This window comes from Barbus barbus, assembly GCF_936440315.1.
Source record: "Barbus barbus genome assembly, chromosome: 1".
NCBI lineage: Eukaryota > Metazoa > Chordata > Actinopteri > Cypriniformes > Cyprinidae > Barbus > Barbus barbus.
Window position 1 is genome coordinate 18,244,637 of NC_136729.1, and position 7,864 is coordinate 18,252,500.

Sequence of the window (7,864 nt, forward strand, 5' to 3'; positions counted from 1 at the left end):
TCTCAAACGCGTCGTTTTTTACAAAGCCCCTACAAGCACAGTCTGCTCTGATTGGGCAACTGGCACAGTACATTGTGATTGGCCGAACACCACAAGCACTCGTCGGAAATGTAACGCCCCTTACCACAATCGCGAGCTTCAGCTTTCAAAATAAAAGTAAAGACAGTTAATAATGTCCTTAGTTTTACCATCACTTCAAGCCCAAAAGGGGAAGAGAGTTGCGTGACCGACACAGTGATGAAGCTCGTATGTGTTTGCACACAAGCCACGATTAAGATAGCTGACGTGCTGTGATGTGACCCTGTCTCTCTCTCTCTCTCTCTCTCTCTCTCTCTCTCTCTCTCTCTCTCTCTCTCTCACACTCACACACGATGCACAAAAATCCGCATTTGAACACTCAATAGCAAATACTTAAACTAATATAAAAACATACCTACAGTCGCTGATTCAGAAGCGCCAGATTGTCATAGCAAAGTCAGAATTACCTCCTCTCTCAGGTTCACGAAATGGTCGTCCAAAAAATGCGCTGTGATAACATCTGGGTTGTGCTGTTCCGTTGTAAGTAATCTTAATGATTCCTAAATGCATCTACTTTTGGAAGGCCAAATAAAGTGCTTTTGCTTTCGCTTAGAAACACACAGCGTCTCCCTGACACAGCTGCATCAACACTACTGCAGTTACTGAAACCACGCCTTCTTTCTTGGTGTGAATATTTGGGCGGCTTTACACAAATATTTCCACATCGTAACGTAGACATGTGGGGGTGTGTTTTAGGTGGGCATGGCAGAGTCTTAACTTTTATAAAGAATATCTTTGGTTTTGAGACTTTAGACTTTGCTACTTTTGTGATCTTATCTATGCACAATCAGCTTGTAACACTCCAAAACTTGAAATCGCATCATGTTGATCCCTTTAAAGGTCTTGCGATATCAATCTAGCACCAATTTTAAGACCTGTAAGACCTTCGTTCATCTTCGGAACACAAATGATTTTTGATGAACTTTCTGACCCTGCATAGACAGCAATGCAACTGATACGTTCAAGGCCCAGAAATGTAGTAAGGACATCGTTAAAATAGTCCATGTGACATCAGTGGTTCGACTAATTTTATGAAGCTACAAGAATACTTTTTGTGCACAAAGAAAACAAAAATAACAACTTTATTCAACTATTTCTTTCTCTTCCTTGTCAGTCTTCGACGCGCGTTCACAAGTACCACAACACATTCCTTTGCTTGTAAACAAGGTGCAGCGCATCCAGGTTACGTCCGAACACTGGTTCCTGCATCAGCAGCGTCACACGCATGCATCGTGGTACACTCGTGACAACACGTCGACTGACACGGAAGAGAAGAAATTGTTAAATAAAGTTATTTTTGTGTTCTTTGCACACAAAAAGTATTCCCATAACTTCATAACATTAAGGTTGAACAACTGATGTCACATGGACTATTTTAACGATGTCCTTACTACCTTTCTGGGCCTTGAAAGTTTCAGTTGCGTTGCTGTCTATGGAGGGTCAGAAAGCTCACGGATTTCATCAAAAATATTTTAATTTGTGTTACGAATATAAGCGAATGTCTTAAGGGTTTGGAACGACATGAGAGTAATTCATGTTTAGGTTTAATTCATTTTTGAGTGAGCTATCCCGTTAAGGATCAATATCGTGTCCTCCTAGTGTTTGCCTAGTTAAAGCTGAAATCTGTATAATTTTGTTAAAAATAACAAAATGTCATGAGTTAATTTAGTTAACATTAAATAATTAAAAAAAAGTATTTTATATTATAATATATAATCAAATGTCATACAATTTGGAGCCAAACTGTCATAATTTTCTCACCCTCAAGTAGCTCCAAACCTGTATGAATGTCTTTGTTCTGCTGAACACAGAAGGAAGATATTCTGAAGAATGTGGGAAACAGAGCAGTTCTGGGGCGCCTTTGACTTCCATAGTATTTTTTTTTCTACTATGGAAGTCAATGGTGCCCCAAAACAGCCTTCAAAAGTTTCTTCAAAATATCTAAATATAAATATAGAAATATAATATAAAAAGAAATTCATACAGGTTTGGAACTACTTGAGGTTGAGTAAATGATGACAGAATTTTCATTTTTGAGTGAACTATTCCTTTTTAAATCTACACTTTGAAATCATTAACATTCATTGTATGAAAACATCACGTGCGGCAGATACAGTAGCATGCTTAATCATAACAAAGAAACCTTAAGAAAGCATGTGTTTGATTTATTTTATTTTTTTTCTACTGAACATCTGCGGTTGACTAATCTCTGTGCTGTAACACTGTGTAACATCCCACTTTTTCTCAGAAAAATATGAAGACACTATGTGACCCCTGTGGCTGTGGGCAAAAATAATCATGACATACTCCTGCTCTGACTCAGTGCCTGTCTCTCCTCTGTTTCCAACTTTCCTTTGTTTAGCCTTTGGCCACATAATGGCACTCATTGTTTAACTCAAGCCTCCAGTGGTCTGATGCTATTGTCAGTTGCTATGTGTAATACAGAGACTCTAAGTCAGGCACATTTAGGCTTGTTTACCACTGAGCAAATTTAATGAAACATGGATAGTTTTGTTTCTCTCTCACACTAGTCCCAGAGCAGTGTGTGTACTGTATATATGCGTGTATGAAAGGTCCCGTCTCTGCTGCACAAACACACACTCCTTAGATTCCAGGCCCTGCCCCACAGCGAGACTCCCAGCTCATTGTTTTTCCCTTTCCATTTTGTCAGAGGTGACTGCATGTTCACCTCTACTCTATTTTTTCCCTGAGATTGTGACTTTAAGATAAAGTAGAAACAAAAAAAAGTGGATTTTCTCTCTCTCTCTGTTTCTCTTTATTTCTCTTTCCACTATCAATAAACAGTGTATTGTTAGGGTTTTGCACCGCAGAGATCTAAAGCCTCTTTTCTTCTTGCATTCCCTCCTGTAGGTTAACAATGTCGACTTTGCAAACATCATTCGTGAGGAAGCAGTGCTGTTCCTTCTCGATCTGCCCAGAGGTGAAGAGGTCACCATCCTAGCTCAGAGGAAGAAAGATGGTGAGCAGATGCATACGCTTTTCACATATTAGTTATGTTTGCCTATGTTCATTTATTACATGGTTCTTTTTGACTCCAAGATCCCCACCCTCTTATCGAAGACAATATTTGAAAGCCCTCTTATCTAAGCTTATGTGTATCTCCAGTACCTCTGATGCCTTATTAGGCCTCTTGGAATTTTCCTGAGGCACCTTATTGGGCTCTAGCCCCCTGGTATAGAACCACTGGTCTAGAATATTTAACTCTTATTGGTCACTTGCAGCATTCAGTGGTCAAATGTCTTCTGCAATCAAATATATATGTTTCTCACATAGCTGCACTAGTATATCATGTCTCTTATATCACTCTGCCGCCTTATTCTTCTCACATAATAAAATTTGAATCAACATTTTGTCCATTTCTTTATTTAGTAAGTACTTCTATAGCAAGTGGGATAATGTGCAATCCACCAGTTTTTAAGGGTGATATAAGACCCTTCTGCTTCACATTGGGGACATGATCGCCTCATCTGACTGTATTTATTTATCTGTGTTATCCCATTCTTATATAACTTGCCCTGTTGTTTAGTTAAGTAAAATTCAGTCATTCTAAGAAAAATGTTATTATAATGCTATTCCTCATCACTTCCTCTTGACCATCTAATTTATGCCATGTCCTCTAGTGTACCGGCGGATAGTGGAGTCTGATGTGGGCGACTCCTTCTACATCAGAACACACTTTGAGTATGAGAAAGAGTCTCCGTATGGGCTGAGTTTTAATAAGGGAGAGGTTTTCAGAGTGGTGGACACCCTCTACAATGGCAAACTGGGCTCCTGGCTGGCCATCCGCATTGGGAAGAACCACCAGGAAGTGGAAAGAGGCATCATTCCCAACAAGAACAGGTAATCACCCAGTCACAATCACCTGCTGAAGACATTATATTCAGAGTATACAGATTAGTAGATCATAATATAGATTACTATAAAGTTTTTTTTTTTTTTTTTTATCTTGTGTATTGCATGACTATCTCTATACAAGTCTGTGATCCTAGAGAGAATCAAAATTCTGTATATTTTTAACTAAAACTTGTTTTGCCGCCATCTCATCAGGGCGGAGCAGTTATCAAGCGTACAGTATACACTCCCCAAAACTGCAGGCGGTGACCGAGCTGACTTCTGGAGGTTCAGAGGTCTGCGCAGTTCAAAGAGGAACCTGCGGAAGAGCAGAGAAGATCTGTCAGCTCAGCCTGTGCAGACCAAGTTCCCGGCGTATGAGAGGGTAGTTCTTAGAGAAGGTATGTATGTATCTTAGAGAAGGATGCACAATATATCAGTTATCAGGCGATTATTAGAGAAATTAATTTACTATTAGTAATTTTTAATTTATCAGTATCGGTATGATATTGTAAATTTGATTATTTATACTAATTTCCCCCTTTTTAAAATTTAAATGACCTTTTCCTCCATCACTTAAATTAACATTTAAAACACTAATAATTTAATAACACAAATTTCTAAAATATTTTTTTTCATGCTGTATATTAATAATATTCTGATATCGAAATTCAATTATTTTTCAAATGCTTTTAAATTTATTATTATTTTTATTTTAAATTTATTTAGACTTAGCATAAAACTTGGTAACACTTTAAGGTGTCCTTGTTACACATGTTACATGTACTTACTTACTAGGGGTGACCCCAAATAGTTGAAGATTTGATGCTTCGATAGGAGGAGCCTGATTCGACTACCAGTCTCAAAGTCAAATATTAGCGGGGTATTATGATCATGCCATTTTGGCTATATGAGGGTGATCAATGTCTGATTTCACATAGAACTACCGGTTTTCTCCGAATAAGTTAAAGGTGGGGTAAGCGGTTTCTGGTAGCCACTGTTGACATTGACAAACTGCCCTTACCCAAAAAGGGTCTTGCCCCTATTTTGATAGCTCTGCCCCACACATACTTACGAAACCCAGGCAACGATTAGTTCTGTGAAACAAAACAAAACCACTGTTACTCACCTATCGAGAAGAAACAACGTACCGTGCCCGATCGCAGGCCTTCAAGCTGCTTGAGTTCTCTCCAGTGCTGGAACGCTGATCCGATATTTACACAGGTCCTACTTCTTGCCTTATTGTGACGCTGGATGCCGCGCTGTGACACGACAAATCCCTGACAGTAAACTGCTGCCGCGTTCTATTTATGACGTATTGACACAAATTTCAAATGATTTTCAACGGTGGCTTTGTCGCGTCCAGTGTAGACAGACCCTGTCGCATCCGGTGTACACACGGTGGAAGCCTTCTTCTGTACCGCAGACGTTTTCCTCCTTTTGTTTTTTATCCGCCATCTCTATCTTTCTATCGTCGCTCGGCTAATGTCCGTCTGTCATGTTCACTCTCTCCTCTGCATCATGAGTAGACATGCCCCTTACTGCTGATTGGCTATATATATATATATATATATATATATATATATATATATATATATATATATATATATATATATATATATATATATATATATATATATATATATATATATATATAGAGAGAACAAAATTATAAACGCAACACTTTTGATTTTGCCCCCATTTTTCATGAGCTGAACTCAAAGATCTAAGACTTTTTCTATGTACACAAAAGGCCTATTTCTCTCAAATATTGTTCACAAATTTAAATCTGTGTTGGTGAGCACTTCTCCTTGCCGAGATAATCCATCCACCTCACAGGTGTGGCATATCAAGATGCTGATTAGACAGCATGATTATTGCACAGGTGTGCCTTAGGCCCCGTCCACACGAAGACGGGTTTCTCTGTATACGTATAAATATTTTACTGTATAGGCGTTTCGTCCACACGAAACCGGCGTTTTCGAAGAGTGAAACCGATCATTTTTGAAACCGGGTCCCAGGGTGGATAAATTTGAAAACGCCGGTTTCATGTTTTCGTGTGGACGACGAATCCGTATATTTTCTGAAACGATGACGTCATCAGCCCACGTCTCGCCCCTAATCAGACACCGCTACGTCACATAACAGCGACAACAACAACTACAATGTCAGACTACGTGCCTGTGTTCGTGCTGCAGAACCTACTGAGCTCATTAGTTTTATTAAAGCAAAATCTTCTGCTTTGTGTGTTAGTTTATATTCAGCGCACAAGGTTTACACACATGGTCCAAGTCTTTTTCTGTTTTTTTGTGTATCTCTGTGGCAGAATTACAGCGCCACATATTGGTCTGGCATGTGTACTACATCGTTTTCAGTCGGTTTCAGTGATTCCGTGTGGACACAGATATTTCCTGAGACGACTCCGTGTTTACGGAATTTGAGGCAAAAAAAAAGATTGGATGCGGAGAAACCCGTCTTCGTGTGGACGTAGCCTTAGGCTGGCCACAATAAAGGCCACTCTAAAATGTGCAGTTTTACTATATTGGGGGGGGTCCGAAAACCAGTCAGTATCTGGTGTGACCACCATTTGCCTCACGCAGTGCAATACATCTGATCAGGCTGTTGATTGTGGCCTGTGGAATGTTGGTCCACTCCTCTTCAATGTCTGTGCGAAGTTGCTGGATTTTGGCAGGAACTGGAACACACTGTCGTATACGCCGATCCAGAGCATCCCAAACATGCTCAATGGGTGACATGTCCAGTGAGTATGCTGGCCATGCAAGAACTGGGATGTTTTCAGCTTCCGGGAATTGTGTACAGATCCTTGCAACATGGGGCTGTGCATTATCATGCTGCAACATGAGGTGATGGTCGTGGCACAACAATGGGCCTCATGATCTCATCACGGTATCTCTGTGCATTCAAAATGCCATCAATAAAATGCACCTGTGTTCGCTGTCCATAACATACGCCTGCCCATACCATAACCCCACCGCCACCATGGGCCACTCCATCCACAACGTTGACATCAGCAAACTGCTCACCCACACGACGCCATACACGCTGTCTGCCATCTGCCCTGTACAGTGAAGACTGGGATTCATCCGTGAAGAGAACACCTCTCCAAAGTGCCAGACGCCATCGAATGTGAGCATTTCACCACTCAAATCGGTTACGACGACCAACTGCAGTCAGGTCAAGACCCCGATGAGGACGATGAGCATGCAGATGAGCTTCCCTGAGACGGTTTCTGACCATTTTTGCAGAAATTCTTTGGTTATGCAAACTGATTGTTGCAGCAGCTGTCCGGGTGGTTGGTCTCAGACGATCTTGGAGGTGAAGATGTTGGATGTGGAGGTCCTGGGCTGGTGTGGTTACACGTGGTCTGCGGTTGGATGTACTGCCAAATTCTCTGAAACGCCTTTGGAGATGGCTTATGGTAGACACATGAACATTCAATTCACGGGCAAGAGCTCTGGTGGACATTCCTGCAGTCAGTATGCCAATTGCACGCTCCCTCAAAACTTGCTACATCTTTGGCATTGTGCTGTGTGATAAAACTGCACATTTTAGAGTGGCCTTTATTGTGGCCAGCCTAAGGCACACCTGTGCAATAATCATGCTGTCTAATCAGCATCTTGATATGCCACACCTGTGAGTTGGATGGATTATCTCGGCAAAGGAGAAGTGCTCACTAACACAGATTTAGACAGATTTGTGAACAATATTTGAGAGAAATAGGCCTTTTGTGTACATAGAAAAAGTCTTAGATCTTTGAGTTCAGCTCATGAAAAATGGGGGCAAAAATAAAAGTGTTGCATTTATAATTTTGTTCATTGTGTGTATATGTGTATGTATATATGTGTATATATATATTTATAATTTTGTTCATTGTGTGTATATGTGTATATATATATATATATATATATATATA

The 7,864-nt window shown here is 40.2% G+C and overlaps 1 pseudogene across 1 annotated transcript in view; it reads left to right on the forward strand.

Moving 5' to 3' along the window:
• LOC306871446 (tight junction protein 1-like) overlaps positions 1-7,864 on the forward strand; it is a 121,482-nt pseudogene that overhangs the window by 90,374 nt on the left and 23,244 nt on the right. The window contains exons 12-14 of the transcript XR_013785777.1: positions 2,950-3,058; positions 3,720-3,939; positions 4,147-4,331. The product of XR_013785777.1 is annotated as a tight junction protein 1-like (transcript). The remainder of the gene's footprint in view (positions 1-2,949; positions 3,059-3,719; positions 3,940-4,146; positions 4,332-7,864) is intronic.